The following is a 16,104-nucleotide window of genomic DNA, read 5'->3' as shown; positions in this document are numbered from 1 at the left end:
CGGCTTTAATTAATCATATTCGCGGCGTCCTGGCTGCTCGCAGGATTGATATAAAAGTGCCCCATGGTGTTAATTAAGAGTTAGTTATGGCCCCGCCGACAGATGCCGCTTACCGACGACGCTCGACCAGAACCCGCAGACCACCACCACCACCCTCCGACAAAACAATTTTTACACATTCATTAACGATCTTTCCACTCCAGCAAAAAGTCCGTTGTTCGTCGTGACTTTATTTGGTCCCCGCTTTTGTCCCGTTGCAAAGGTAATTCTGCAGATTTTTGGCGGCGGCCAACTTTTGTGTAATAGTTCTTTCATGACGACACACCAACTGGAAAGAGGATTACGTTTGCCGCCACACAATATTATCAAAGCGTTTAGGATTTGAGGTGCACTAGGTCCCCGCCGTAAAAAATTTAATTAAAACATTCTTTTCAAATTGCAGGAGCCTGGCGCGCTTTAATTCGACGTTGTGTTTTTTCCTGGCACGCCGGTTGCATCCTGCAAAAGCCGCCACTTCATCCGCGGAATGGAAACTATCGCAATGAGTTTTTCGTAACCGTGTTCGCTAATTTTATGACGTGCCGATGCATTCGGTTGCAACAAGCGGTGACGCGTTGCGGTGCGTTAATTAACGTTCGCGGTCGGGTGGCCGGGTCGATAATGCAGCTATCCACTTTGCCGACAAACAACATACGATATCGAAATCATCCCATGGGGGGATTACCGCAACCGTCCTAATCATTGCCAATTGCTAATACGAAATCCGTGATTAATTCGGTTCCGGGCGGGGGATTTTTACGCAAATCCCGACTCCGGCTCGATTGTCGACGGAGAGGGCTTAATTGGCGGGACGCTCCTTTCTTCTTCATTTTGGGACTGGCTTTTTGCAGCGTGAAAGAAGAGCAATAACTGTCGCGTCTTATTGGATTTACTCTGTATCAATAAAGGGTATACAGTCCCGGCGTTTATTTCAGACTGACATTATCTTTACTGTGAGCCAAATAAATTACTTTCTTCCGTCCAATAGCTGTTTACCTACAAAAACATTAAAAATGTCTAAAAGCGGGCAAAGCGTCTGCAAATGGGGATTAAAGAGACGAGGTTTATTCCACTTGAGCTCTCTATTGACGACTTTTCGCTGCAATATTAGCAAGCTCAGATTTTATTCTCTTCATTGGAATTTACATGTACGAACATATTTTTGTCTTATTAGATAGCAAGAAAAAAATTACCACAATATGTATTACAAAACTGTCCTAAGACGAGGAAGGTCCAACTGTGACGCACAATTGAATTTATTAATTTAGTTATTTATTTACACATAAATTTCCCAAACTTTTTTTAATACAAAGGAAATGCATAGTTAGAAAAAATTCACTATTCATAGAAAGCACTGTTTTTTTATCATTTAGTATAATACACTGCTTACCAAAATGTTCGCACCATGAAAAACTATCACGTGATCGGTTATATATTATAAAAAATAATTTTACGTTAATAACTCGCTGGGGAATTTAAGAGGAAATGAATATCTGGCGGAATTGATACATTCGATAAATAATTTTCAACGAATAAAACCAATAAATAAGTCCAATTTATTTTATTGGAATAATTCCGTGTTTGCATATCTGTTGTTCACTCATTCGTACTTATTGCATTTATCCAACAAAATCCTTCATTTTCCACAAAAGCGAATCCACTGAATTAACCAGAAAAAAAAATCGGAATCGCTGAAAACATTCCAAAGCTTGTAAACCGGCGGCCATTTGATTTTTTCTTGTTGGTCAAAATGGTCGAAGGGAAGGAAGGCTCAGTCGGTCGTGTTAACGCATTAAACGTGTACGTTATGAGGGATAATCTAGATGGCGCTGAGTTCTTCCCCGCGGACACGCCTTACTCCTAATCCGGCGCTGTACATATTCCATTCTAATTTGAATAGATCCGGGATTCTGTATTCCATCAATACAAAACAGTCGGTCTGATCCGCCATCTATTCCTGTTGCAGTTTGATTAAAGAAAGCCGGGAACAGGAGTTGGGAAATCCACTCCTCCAGAGTGCAGTTGTTACTAATCATGACTTAGTTTAATTTCGGGGTAATTGAAGGGAATTTCATTTGTGCACAATTAACAGCTTTTCCACGTTGGCTGAGTAATTCGGTGGAATTAACACGAGTCATCTCGCTTCCCGGAAGGTCGTTTTTGTCGTTTTTCCACCACCTCAATTTATCCGGCTTGTTTCGATAATTAGGACAGACTGTATAATTCGAGTTGCAGTCAATAACAAGCGCGGGGGTGGTAGACCGGGGGCAAGGTGGGCCGCATTAATTCAATAGGTGCAGAATGTAAACCTCATTAGCGGGGAGACAATTATCGATGCAATCTTGGTCCTGAATCGGGGATAGCTTACATCTCATCGCCAACAAAAACTGTCATTACAGGAAGTCATCAGAGACGTTATCGCTTGAATTAATACGTGTTTAACATTCACGTGCACGAACATACTCACAATTTGTTCCTTTCGGCTCCGGAGGCACGTACGAAAATATGCAAGAGAGAGACGGTACCGCCGCCGCCCCCTGGCGCTTGCTCCGCCGACACTCGCATCAAACGGTTTTTTACACATGGAGAATGCCCTAATCTTAATACACCGTGCCATACATATGACTACTCGAATTTGGAGAATTTTTACCGATTGGGAGATTGTTCGCCTACTACTCCACTACAGAAACAATATAGGAGTTGCAAAACTTCAAATGTGCGGGATGTGTGCCCAAAAATTCTCAAAAGCGATTTTTTTTTTGGTATGTGAAATGTAGAAATGTAACGGGTGTTCAAAAACTAGCACGTTTGGAGTTGAATATGGTTTGGAACTTACTTTTCTTTAGTTAACCCATACAAGATAAAATGAAACTTGCGAATATGAGCAAGACGTCAAAACAGGCGTACGTTTAAAAGTGCACAGGCTAGTCCAAACAGATTAGTTTCTGAACGCACTATAAAATTTATTCACAAATTTTTCATACCTCACGTAATAAAGCAATATATAATCTGTTTCAAAATCAAAAATCCACTACCTGTTGAATTATGTTGACAGAAAAAAAATCCCTAGAATAAGCTTCTTTTTTTTTTTGGGTTGGCCCAAACTCCTGCTAAAATTTGACATTGAATTGTTGAGTTTAGTTACATAACACAAAATAATTATTATGTACAAAAAGGTCGTACTACCATATCATACCTTTTGAGTGAAATAATAAAATCAGAATAAAAAAACACGATGAACTACGATCAAAACGACTCAACAGTTTTTTTTTTATAACCCCACTTTTTTCTGACACTTGCAGATACACTAAAAATAAAAGTTGACGACGTTGTCGGCTGTATTTTCGTGGTAGAATGCGGTGTTGGTGGATTTTTGATTTCGAAACAGATTATACGTGTATGATCAATTAATTATAGATTTTTTTTAATGCTTTCTAATTAATTTCTAATCAGGAGTAGTAAGTGAAGTCGTTGTTATTTCCATTTGTTAATACTTTTTAAGCCAATGAAATGAATATTTTTTTTATTTGTTACAAGATTCGACCTCGACAAATGCCGCTTAGATTTTGTTTCGTAATGTACTGTCGCGAGCAATAAATTTTGGTCGTCAATGTCATTTCAAAATTTGGTTAGATTGTCACAAATTAAAAAAATTTCCCTTCCTGATTATGCCCATGTCAACAAAGTGTCAAAAAAATGAGAAAAAATGACAATTAATGTCATACAACATGATGATAGGTTATGATACTTACGACTGTTTTACAATGGAGCATTATCGATTGCGCCAAAGAATGACCTTGACGACCAAAATTTATTGCTCGCGACTGTACAAATGTACAAAATGTTTTCAAAATCAATTCAGTCCTTTTTAATTTAATTTATCGGACTTGGTTTATTGTTATAAAAGTGATAATTAATATACTGAAAACGTATAACGTGCATTCAAAAAAACTTGTGGTCAGGCAAATGTTTTTTTCCTCACACGTCATCCTTGCAGTTGGTATGATTTAATTCACCCCAGTGTTTATTTGCCGAGTAAATGACATGTTAACATCTATGGTTTGACAGTTAATGAAACAAAAGCAAGCATCAGTCATTGACTACAGATATTTGATTTTTTAACACTCGTAACAAGAACCATCACTCGTAGAGTAACAACAATCTTATTTTAAAAATTAATATTTACGTAATGAAGGAAATTTTGAATTTTATCCGAAAGAATTTCACTCTTTTCCAAATCGTTTAGAAATTGCAAACTGTGAATACTCCTTAAATGCATATGCGTGAACAATCTTTATTAAAATATTAAAAAATAGTATAGTATAGTATTCAATGAGCAGATAATGACGGCTATTTATTACCCGTGAGGATAATTTTGTGTCACGAGCCGAAGGCGAGTGGCGTAATTCCTCCGAGCGAGTGACATCCCATTATCCCCGGGTAGAATACTATACTTTTTCTACTATGAAGAAATTTATAAGTAAGTTTCATTACTACACAAACTGAAATTGACGTTTTACAATTATTATGTACTTTGTATATTTGATACCATTGCATTAAAATTTGCGATTGATTGCTCATTTTCTAATTGTATTTTCATACGTACATATTTAAAAAAATACATAATTTCATCATCATTGTCAAAATTTGAATCGTAACGAGGACAAATTCAATTTAACTCATATTGACAAAATTACACCGAATTTTTTTTATCAAAGAGTGTACTTGATGATCAACATCTGCAGCAATGAAATATCGCCTTTTCACTAATGAGCTGCTTCAAAGCGAGTTTTAAAATCGGAGGTAAACCAGAGATACGCATCTCGAAATAATCTAGAACCTGGTTTAGGTCTCATTCAAATGAATTTTGTAAGGATTTAATAACACAGTGATTTTCTCATATTCAGTAGACCTTACACTTTACCAACTGCAAACGTAGATCTACAGCGAACAATATGAAATCAAGACTAGCTGTTATGGCGAAAATTATTCAAAGAGCGGAATGGTAAAATACATAGAAAAGCAGATTTCAATGTTAGACACCGATATTAAAATCAAATCAAGTTTGGTGCAGGTTTAAACATGTACCAGACAAGAAAAGAAAGATGTTTGAACGTGTTGGGTAATTCGCAGGGTGCGTGGGGTGTTGTCTGTGCGAATTTCATTTGAAAAATCTCTCACCTCGTTTGGTTCCTGATTTAATTAATCATGTTCTGGAAGAAGGATGAAAGAGGTGGAACGAATCCAATAACCGTCTCGGGATGTTCTTGGAACAATTAAATCGAAAGATAAATCGAGCAAAAAACGTGATCCTTGCATGTAATTAAACTATCAAATTCCATTGCAGATCTGCAAGCCAGTCGGGGAATCCGTAATGGGGAAAAATCGTAGTGGCGATATTTTATTATGCAGGACCAGGACAATCACAATCTGGCGAAGCGGGACCGGCGGCGCCTCCATCCTCCTCCACCTCGAGAATTAGAACGGCGAGACGAGATCTAACAACTTGTAACGGAAGTTCTTGAGTTGACGCGTCTCGACGCCCGGATTCCGCCCGAACGCTCCAGCTATGTGAACAGCGATGTTGACATAATCCCATGGATGCATCGGTGAGTCCCATCTCCTTGGGTGTTGGCTTATTGGCATTGTGTTCGCGATTTTTGTCGAAGGCCGGATCGGTTTCCATTAGTCACGTGTCAACTCGCGCTCCTGTCAGATCGGATCGACAAGGCCGTTTATATTTATCAGATGCGATCGAAGAATTGACAAAGTGTCACCTGCTATCGACAAAGGAAAGAGCAAGCCCGTACGCCTCATTTCGCCGCCGCCACCAGATCCGCCCGTGATCTACGACTCTTCGCCCGGGCTAAATCGGACGGTTCGCGATGGAAATTTCTCCGCCGCCGCCGCAATTGCTGCCGGAGTCCGGACGAACCTACCCCATAACCGTAACGTAGTGTCGATCCGTGAAATTTTATTGCGGATATTCATAAAATAAGATGGCGGCCGCGCCAAATGGTCAAAGGGGGAAGGATTACGTGGGCGATCGCGACGAGATTTTTCTGGCCTTGTCTCACGAGTCCATGAAAGGATTCATACCATAAGGTCTTCCAAGTTTAATTTAACACTAGATCATCACACGAGGTTCTAGATTTTGCTTCACCACTTACGAAAAAGAAGGAAAAAATCATATTCCAAGAATAATTCCAATATGTATAAGAAATGTTTTGATACAATTTCAAGAATCAGCCCTGAAAGTTTGTCGATCGAATTCAAATACACCCTGTATAATAACGATAGTACAATTTACGGTTATCATGTTGGTACTGCCAGAATCCTCGCAAATATCGCAAAGGCGACAAGTGTTTCAATTGTTTTTTGCCAACCATCATGATTCCCCAGAATTTTAAAATTTTTAAAAAATAGTATAATAAACCTGTTTCATAAGGTTTATTCCATTCGTCCTTTACAAAACTCACCCTCCGCGACTCGTTTTATAAACTCGTTTTTTAATATACTATTTTATCCACGACTGTGCGGTATATCTTGTTTATTCCACTAATTACACACAGGTAATGACCTATTTTACCGCACGCCGTGCACTAAAAAAATACATAATAGGAAACAATCAAGGAAAATTAAACAAACGGAAGTAATATTTGACGATTTTTCAGAGACGAGAACCAAAATAATGATTGACGTTACTGCTTTTACAAAGTGTTCCAAAATAATGTGGTGCTTGAATCGGAAAAAATTGTTTTCCACCTTTCGATGATAAGGTCCCGCAGTACATTATACCAAACATGACCTCCAAGCCGCTGGCAAATGTCAAATATTATTTGTGTCATTCATTGCCTGTTGTTAATGTGCAAAAATTCACAAGAATGTGAAATGATACCTCGGGTTTACCTAACGAAACATTTTATTATTCTATCTATTATTTTAAAATCATTACAAACTAATTTAGTTAATGTTTTCTGATTCATAAACCTAACCTCTTTTATACCTGTCATCTTGACGGTTCTTGGTAGTTGGAATCATTTTTCTAGAATGCGTCAAAATTCAAAACACTCAAATTGTCAAAAACTACTAGAATACCACAATCATTTTGGAACACTTTATATGTTCTTCTAAAGAACTTTTCTTCACGACTGTCACTACTTTGTCGGTGTTTCCGTAAATACTGGTCTTTGTGTATTTAGTATTTTACTTAATTCTACATCTAATTTTTAAACAGAGAGATTTGATTCAGTGGTTCAATTTAGAACCCGACTTTTTTTTACTGTCTTCTAATGAAATTAAATTGTCAAGGTTTAACTACTTTAACTAAATCTGCACAAGTACACCATGGTGGTGGTCTCAACAAATATTTTCTCCGAAGAACTTGTTCCGTACAAATCACAGAAGAAATTGAGTAGTATCATCCATCATTATTTAATGGCGTAAATGCTGTTTTTTTTTCATTTACATAATTCTTTTACAATTCTTTTAAATATGCAAAAAGAAAATTTCCATCCTCTATAAACAAAACAATCTCGTTTGCTTTTGAGCAGATGTTTTTCCGATTGATCCGGGTTTTTTTGTGTTTCTTTCTCTGTCCCTCCATCTCCCTCTTCTTTCTTATTGATGGATTATTGCACAACATTTTTATAAATGAAAGGTGACACTAGCAGTTCAAATTGCATTGAAAACTTTCTATGATGAAGTACAAATGGGTTTCCTTTATTTTTCCTCGTGCTTCGTGAGTCCTCCTGATGGTAGTAAATGGTGAAGGAAATGGAGGATGTATAGAAGTTTTAAGTTTGTCAAGTTCACGTAATTATTCGGCAGGGGGTCGGGACAGGCCGCGACAATAGGCGTTGGCGGCGGCGGCGGCGGATGCGAACCAGTGTTCAATTTTAAATAATGCACGTACGCCATCACGTAACAAGATGGCGTTTTTGCCGAAAGCTTTTAGTAAGTGATTACTTATTTAGACCGAACAAGTTGACAAAGTTTCGAATAAACAGCAAAGTAAATAATAAATGTGGGTAAAAAGCCAGCGATGCAAGCTCGCCGAACACATAAAATTAATATCAATAAAGCGCAGATGTTGGGAAATTGAATCGGGGAAAGCCGCCAAACGAACTCGAAAGAAATGATGAATCTGCGTTCACATTTCATTACCGCCCCGACGTAATTTTTAGCTCCTGGATATCGCCACTTATAGGCGAATAAAAGAAAAACCGCCGCCCCCAGGATCGGTTCCCGTTGGCGGCTCACGCTTAGGTGATCGTCAAAAATTGAAGCCGTTCCAGCTGAAATCGAGCGTGTGCCACAGTCTGGTGCAGAACCGATCTTGAAAAAAGACCCCAAGACATGATTTATACGGGCGCAGAGACGCGCGCGACGTTTCCTTAAAATTTTTTTGCGGTTTCTGGCGAAAAGTGGAAACGAATTATCGGCCGAAGACGTCTGCGCCGCCAAATGGGCTGTTTAGGGTCGTAGATGGGTCCGTTATGGCGCTCATCACCGACAACATCGTTGCTTAACTTAGGTGAAGGCCATTTTTACCGGGAACGCGGTCGTTGGGAGCACTCGCCGATTAATCCCCCGGGAATTATCCGCTGTCGGTCGATTGTTTTCGCTCGTGTCCAGAAGCTAACGAACGCCGCTGATGGGGCCGCCGACGCGGAAACCGCCGCCAATTGCACAGAAAAATGTTTACGGATGAACCGCACGGGATTTTCCCCCCACGAAAATTACGACGACGGCCTCACCAGATTATCCTAACGTCGTCGTTGCCGTAGTGCGTAAGCTCTAATTCGGTTAGGTACCGCTTTCGGGGCCCGTTTGCATGAACAGCGGCTTAGCCACTTATCCACTATGATCGGAATTCCTCCGAAGCTTCTCCCTTTGTACCGCTGCCAGAAGAGGCACATTTTGCCACGCTGTTTTCTTGCAACAATTTAGTTCATAATCTTCCCACAACATGTGTTGCCATTGGCTGCGCTCAATTTTTCCCCAGAACCGCATTCTCTCAGATCGTAACAAATAGACAAAATCATTATTTGAATATGTGCAATAAAAACAACAGTCCAGTCGTTGATCATGCACTACCAAGAGGATATAATTATAAAACACTGTACGAGGGTGATTCGTCGTTTAGCGTTCCCGGGACAAACAGAAACTTTGTCCTGATGAAATATGTAGCACGTTCAGTTTCAGTTTTTCCTTTAGTTTTTTTTAATCATTTTAGGTACTTTAGAAATCTTGTAATTTTTCCTGCTTGTAAACTGTTTTTAATTTGTTATTGAACATCTGTTGTGTAAGGGACAATAAATAATGAACCACCCTCGTAGTTTAACAATTACAAACAAGCGATAACAACATTGATGTAATGGATACATTCATTAATAAACTAAACATTTGCATCAACATGTGTTTGTTTAGAAGGAGTTTACACATCGATATTATTAGAACACCGGATATATAAATAACTAAATAAAGATATAGTCCAGTTTTTACCCTTTTGAGGTGACGTCACGATTTCCTTCCTCGCTTTCTCTTTATTGAAACGACAGAAACAGAAAAAAACAAAAAAAAGCACGTTTATTTATTGATGGTCACTTTGAGGTTATTTTATGCTCCTGTCAATTTGACAATTTTTAATTTCTTTTACTTATTACATTGATTACAAACATAACCTTTCGAAGCAATTGTCAACAAATTTGACACATTTATAGTTATTTATGATCAATTCAAATTTGTTTCTGATCCTAGCTCAAACATACGTCTTGGAATAAAGTAGGATGCTTCTCGAATACTAGAACATTAGCCTCAAAATTCAGAGTATTACACGAGTGATAATGAGCCGGACGCAATTAAAAATGCAACCCACAATACATTTACAAAGTAAACTTGGATTTGGACGTGGAAAATATCCAGGTTAACTTTGCAAGTGTATTGTGGGTTGCATTTTCAATTCCGTCGGGCTCACACTCGTGAAATACCCTGTGTATGCCAAAGAGGCTCGAGAAAAATCCACAATTTTAGAAATTTTGAATGTGGACGGGTTTATTACCCAGCAAGCAAAACTCTGCTTGGATTGCAATTTCAGAAGATGTTTTAGAACTAATGATAAGAAATTCTGTAGGTGTAGCATAAGAAAATCACATAAAGTATGTTGAAAGTCCCTACTAATTTTTTAAGAAAATACTGAGTTAATAAAAACAAATTTTGATTTTGTTCCAAGTGTTTCAATGTCCAAAATAGGAAGCAGTTAATAGTTATTTATTGTATAAGTGTTTTAGATAGCATTTTATCCACGCAAGAATTTTTAATCGCGAGTGCGAACGCACGAGCGTTTAATATTCTTAAGTGGATAAAATGCGACTAAAACACGAGTGCAATACAACGTTTTATCCACAATTACAGCGATTTAAAATCAGAATCGCCAAAATTTCATCTCATGTCATAAAAAAATGATTTGACATTACTCTCTGACAGCGGATGTCACCTCAAAAATCATTGAAATTAACTAAAAAACATGGGAGGTATTGAATAGTCGCTATTTATTTTTGATTGTTTATCGACTCCATTTGTACAAAACGCTGTGCAAGTTGGTGAAAATGGAAGAAAGATTGATTTAAGATTGTATTTTTTCATTATTCCACTAGTGGAATAAAGTGATTTCATTCTTCCACTAGTGGATAAAGTGTTACTTTATACGGTTCATAAGTGTGGTTAGGGATGGCAAAAATAATTTACACATCGATGTATTGCATCATTTGATGCATCGTAAGCAGATATCGATGTATTCGATGTATCGTAATAAAAAAATCGATGTATGAAAAACATCGATATACTTTCAAGGTTACAGTTACAACATGACAGTATAAAAATTTTAACCCCTTACATTTAAAAAAAACTTGAGAAAAAAATAGTTGAAGATTAAAAAAATATTTTAACTAGTTAGTATCGAAAGGCATTGTTATTAGGTCAGTGTCATTTGAAGGTTTTCAACAATAATAATCAAACACGAACAAAAAATAAGGTACTTTAGAAAAATCCTGTTTGTCTTATTTCATTCCCTGTTGTTTAATAATTTCTTCAAGTCCAAATGATAAAATATTGATTGATCTTCACACTGGATGGCGGCCGCAATTAAACTCATTTTTAAATACATATATCGAAACAAATACATCGATGTTTCCAATGATATATCGAAATGCTAACATCGATGTAAAAATATCGATATTTTTTTGAAATATATCGATGTATCCTAAACATCGATGTATATTTGCCATCCCTAAGTGTGGATAAAACTTCAATTATAAGGTAATTGTGGATAAATTTTTTTATAAAGATTGGTGAAATTAGGTAAAAAATGAAAAATTGGACGGACAAAGCAAATAATGTAAGCGCAGCCCTGATGAAAAAAGTTTCTGCAATACGAGGACTACAAACAATTCAAGAAATACGAACTTTACTTTATAATGAGTGAATGTGGGGTTTAATTCTTGCTGATTTAAATACATGTCTTATTTTCCTTTTTTAAAATTTATTTTATTTTAAGAAGAACGAAAGTCGCGTTCTTTATACATATGTTAAATAAAGCTAAACTCTCAGGTCATCACAAATTTATTACATGCACTTTGAAACCAACAATGTATTACTCTTCGAGACTACCGAGTGATCAAAAAGAAAACAAATCAAGAGTACACCTCATCTTTTGTTTTATCGAAATGTTTGTCTTAGTTTGGTCATACGCATAATTATACTTGGTATGTGGTCGTTTTATTGGTTGCCTATCTCTCGAAAAATCTATTATTAATAATAAATTATTCTTATTCTTTTTTTCATGGTAAAACGTATTTTACGACTTATTGTGGAATAGTTGTTGCTTACAATTTTAATACGCGTCTGTAAACTTTGCCGAAATCGAAAAGTTGTTTTCTTGGTTAATAACAGCACATCGTTGACGTTTCTTTAACATTTTACCGAAAAATCTGCTTACCAGTGGCGTCGCGTTTGGCAATAAAGCTGGTAAATATAAAATGTTGCCCTTGTTTATTTTATCTTATAAATTTTCTCTATTATCAGATAATAACAACAACACTAGGTATGATTTATTATAAAGTAGAATTTGGGACAACAAAAATAATTTGCAATGCCTGCTCTGATTTGTTTTCTTTTTGATTTTGAAAATTGTGTAATCAATGCTACGACAAATTATTATCAATCTCAAAATACCATTTTATATCATAAAAAGCGGTCAAAAAACTCCTAGTCAAATGGCCTGGTGATTGCATTTGTTTCCGGTAGCGTACAGCACAGCTTCATCAACTGTCAAACTACTTCATCAAGCGTAATTTATGCAGTGAACAAGCGGCGGCGGCGGTGTGAATTACTTCTTTTGCAAAAAAACACTAGATTTGATTATTCTGGTGTTTGAGTTAGGTATTGTCAAATAAATTGCAAATTTCATCATACTGATTTGAAGCAGAAAGTTAAAAATAAACAAATTAACCAGCATGGTTTCTATCAGAGTGAGCGAAGAGTGCTATAACAAATTATTATGTGGAACAAAACAAGAATTCCAAAAATTGAAAAGCGTTTTAATTTTGTTCCGAGTCTATTTGGACGTTTCTCTTATAGAGATTATTAAATTACTCTATTTCTTAGTTGATGCATTTCACTTTAAAAGTGTTTAACATCAAAACATAACCTAAATCTATTTTGTTACTACAGTCTATTCCATTTAAGAACGCAGTAGATGTCGCTTAGAATGGAGAACGTTTCACACTGGCAACAAATTTGAAAACATACATTCCAAGCAAAATTAACAAAAAAAAAATAACGGGTGACTATTAAAATTTTCACTTGGAGTTGGCTTTGACGAGTTTTTATTTTTTCTGTTACTTTAGACACACGCAAGAACGAGCGACAAATGTCAGTCAGTACAATTGAAACATAACCAAATTAAGAGAAAAAAACATTTATTGAAATGTCAAACTTGTCAGTGTCTAAGGTGCAACAGAAAACAAAGAATGATCCATAGCCAACCCTAAGTGAAAATTTTAATAGTCACCCGTTATAAAGGAATTTACGGCTTACGGTATTCTAATAACAAAATTGTAGTTTAATGATGCGTTTGGCGTTTGATACAAAAACTCGATAAGTTTGACACTAATAACAGTAATAACCTAAGTAATAACCAAGAAAATCGATTAAATATCAAAATTTGACGGTTATCAAAAATCGAACCCCAGAGAGAAAAACTAATATACATATAATTTAAAAAAAAAGAAATTTGAATATTATTTATTTCTGTCACAATGCACCAACATTCTGACAAAGTTAAGAACGGAAGCTGCAAAGGCCTGATGGAGCTGCGTCGGAAATTTTTAAATATAATTTCCATAAAATCAATAAATGATAATATGTATGTAGATATGTATAATAAATAAGGACAGAACAGCACAAAAATAAAATCGACGAATCTAGAATATCTTTCATAATTTAAAAAAGATCCAAAGGTACAGGATAACATAATAATGATTGTTCATTTTAAACTTTTATTGATGTCCCTGCTCTGTAGGCAACTGAATTAAGTAAACGACAAAATTTATAACGAAGGGCAGCTCCTCCTCGTTCCTTTGTTGTGAAAAAGAATTATTTTGACCATCTCTCGTGTCCGTGTCTTGACCCAAATTGCTTCCGGCTTGTTTATTTCAATCCGTTTCAAGTAGAGTATTTTGGAGAAGTGTACAATTTGGCTAAATAGGGGAAGTTATACACCGATTATGCCATTATTTTTATGAGTCATTGAGTTTGGTAAAATGGCCACTTCAAGACCACGAAGAACGCGCGTCCGAATTACTCGAGCTGATTCATCTGGTTCGGCTTTTTTGTTAAATAAAACTTTAAAACCGGAAAGGACTTTGAGAGGAAGCTTTATTTTATTCATGTTAGAGACATTTAACCAAGTCGTCCTACCTCTGCGTCGAATAACGCAGGACCACACTCTCCTGGCCGCCCACCGTAAAAGCAATTCCTCACATTTCTACATCTGCCGGAATTATTGGCTCGCGAAATCGATACAACAAAACGAAACGGAAATGCAATTATTTTTTTGCCGTTGCGTAAATACCACTCGGACCTGTTTACACTGGGTGAGCTTGTCGGGGGATTTTTTTTCATAGCGGGAGACTTTTTGCCCATCGCCCCCCTTCATTTCGCCTTTTGTTTACAAGTCGAGATGTAAATCTCGATCATCAGTCTTCTACAAATATCTTTCACATGCGAGTCTGCCCCCGATCTTGCCTTGGATTTATTTTAAATAAAACGTTTGAACCAAAACTCGATTCTAAACATGAAGGGGCGAACAACTCGGCGAGGAATTTTATTACAGTTCAATATTCCAAATTTCCCTTTATTAAATTTGTCTTGACGCGCTGTTACTTTGTATAATTTCGGGAGGCGGCATTGTCTGTGCATCAATTTTAGAACATCTGTTAAACGTCACTTATTGTACACTCACTACAAGCAATTTCGGATGCAAATGCGCCGCAAAAGAGAGTTTCCACACACGCGACTTCTCCCAACTCCGAGCACCGAGCGCGAAACGATGATGAAGTTTTGAGGAATCCGGTGTTAATGTCTGTCAAGGTTAGGTCTTTGATCCTCGGCCCGTAATAAATCAGTGGGAATAAATTTGAATGAATGGTTTTTGTGTTGCCAAGATACAAAGACGTTACCCTCGTCAGATGGAGTCGGTAAATTAGGCTAAAACTACGATTTCTTTTGTGCGCCGCTTCATCAACAGCGCGAGTTGGTGTCGGGAGTTCGGGAGTGGCATTGAGAGTTGCATTCTTGTTAAGCTGAGTGTCAGCTTATGACGAAACGGGGCATAAAAGTTGATGAATGATGTGTGTATGAGAACGCTGCGAGACTTGCTGAGACAATAATCAATTGGGCTTAAGTGAATTGAATGAGCGTGTTCGCGTCGAGAACCGGGGCTAAAGGTCGCCCAGAGTCCCTTTTGTTTGTTGTACTACACATTAATTGCCACAATTATCGGATAAATTAATCACCACATTTATCCGCAATTTTGTGCGACAGTTACACCACAAATTGGATTGCAAGGATTAAAAATTAATTGAGAAATTTTCTTTAAAAAGTATGCGAGAAAGATAAAAGAGCCAGAAGAACTACAAAGCAGATTGTTCCCAACAACCCACATAAAACGAATTACTTTATGCAAAATTAACAAACAGCAGCTCCACACGCCGGACAAGGGAAGAAATCTTTTATTCGCTTCTTTGATGGCGGAAAAATAGTGAATGGGTTTACCATAACAGCAGAAATTTAATGATCCAAAAGAAACAATTTCACTCGGGTTTGGAGGATTTTCTTCGGCGTTGCCTTGCAGCTTGCATTTAGTTTCAGATTGAATGGTAAATAGACCAAAAGGTCAACTCATCGAAAACAGACTTGGGGCAACTGAACAAACCAATGGATGGAAATCTGTTTGTTGTAGTTCTTTTAAAACGTGGATGAGTGTTACAGAGCTTTTGAATGGGTACAGTTACGACCAAATAATATTTGAACAATTTTGGAAATGTTTGGTAGAAGAAAACTTCTCTTTCATAACAATGAGAAGGATCTTGGAAGGAACAAGCAACAATAAATTCACGACCAAGAGCCATTTTAAGTTTAGCGAATTTAGGAAGCTAAAAATATCTTCACAAAGGGAGTGAAAGTTGGTAATTATCGATTAAAAAATTAATTATGAAGGGGACGTATGTTACGTGTGAAGTTTTCTAATAAAAATTTTCGTAAAGCTTGAGGGAATTAACCGCCATGAACGATTGTACAAAGTGCATTAACTTCCTTTTAGGGTTGTATTGTACTTTCTCAACTACGAACAGGTTTAGCTTCGGGTGAAACATCGTACATGAAGAGACGGTTTGCAGTCTCATGATAGGATTCTTTTACTCTTAAATTAATGTAACGTAATGCTATTAGGATAAGGGTCACTGGACACCAAAAGAAATGTTAACAAAATCGCTAACGCCAAGA

General features: G+C 36.9%; 1 long non-coding RNA gene across 8 annotated transcripts in view; it reads left to right on the top strand.

Moving 5' to 3' along the window:
- Positions 1-16,104, top strand: part of LOC138123107 (uncharacterized) — a 72,850-nt gene that overhangs the window by 42,788 nt on the left and 13,958 nt on the right. For all 8 annotated transcript variants that reach the window (XR_011156730.1, XR_011156726.1, XR_011156729.1 and 5 more), the window contains one exon: positions 5,387-5,648. This is a non-coding gene — a long non-coding RNA (uncharacterized lncRNA). The remainder of the gene's footprint in view (positions 1-5,386; positions 5,649-16,104) is intronic.

The sequence above is a fragment of the Tenebrio molitor genome, chromosome 2 (genome assembly GCF_963966145.1).
Source record: "Tenebrio molitor chromosome 2, icTenMoli1.1, whole genome shotgun sequence".
NCBI classification, from domain to species: Eukaryota; Metazoa; Arthropoda; class Insecta; order Coleoptera; family Tenebrionidae; genus Tenebrio; species Tenebrio molitor.
Note: the sequence above shows the minus strand (reverse complement) of the source record. Positions and strands in the feature narration are given on the sequence as shown.